The following is a 1,031-nucleotide window of genomic DNA, read 5'->3' on the forward strand; positions in this document are numbered from 1 at the left end:
CAAGATTGCCACTTAATGTTATGTATTATTATTAACAATAGAATAAATGGGAAATAAAAGGTTACTACAGGAACCTTAACACCCTAAAAAGGTTATTTGAGGAACCTGTTTAAAAAGATTCCTCAGGGAAAGGTTCCTGGAAGCAGCTTTAGGGGTTCCACCGGTGTGGCAATCTGAGGAACCCCCAAAGGTGCCTCCAGGAACCTTTCTATTTTAGTGGGCGTACTTCTATATGCGGAATCAGGTGCGCGTCCTTAACATTGACAGGAGCACTCCAAACAAAAGACAATAAAATGGACAAAACTCATAAATGGAATGAAATAAACCAAAACGTGTTTCTTACAAGTGTAGTATAGGTTGAGGTCTGCAAACAATGTGTCCACTCTGACAGAAAACGGTAAACGACAAAAAAAATCATATTGAATGAAATGACAGTAACTAAAGAAACATTGTAGATCAGAAATTATGGGAATTAACGGTAAATGTAGGCTACTACTGGTGACATGTAATGGGGAATTGATAGACACTAACATCAAAGGGCAAACAATTCCCACAATGAAGTTATGAAACAATGAACGCGCACAAAATGGTTGGAGAGAGCGCATTCCAGACAGAAATGTGCCTTGTGCATCTCAGCCACACTCCCTTTCTTCTTGGACCGTGGCCTCCTCAATGGATTAGTCCACAGAGACAGGCGCGAATCATAAAGGTGTCTCATGAGGCATGAAAAAAAATGACAACAAAAAACCCCATCTTGGTCGACCAACAGCCTATCGACCAAACGGAGTCAGCCCTAGTGTAGGATCATAGCCACATATTCAGAGCTATATTTGCTGGAAAGTTGTAGGTTAATTTGACACCACCTGATGATACCTTAACTGCTGCTAACTCAAAGGCCAAGCTATGAAAGGTATCATAGCTCAGGGATGGGAAACTCCACCCCTCGTGGGCCTAAATGTCTCCTAGTTATCATTTGCCCGGTACCTCATTGAGTGAGAGTAATAAGAATCATTTTGTAATAGTTTATTGCA

The sequence above is a fragment of the Salvelinus alpinus genome, chromosome 2 (genome assembly GCF_045679555.1).
Source record: "Salvelinus alpinus chromosome 2, SLU_Salpinus.1, whole genome shotgun sequence".
NCBI lineage: Eukaryota > Metazoa > Chordata > Actinopteri > Salmoniformes > Salmonidae > Salvelinus > Salvelinus alpinus.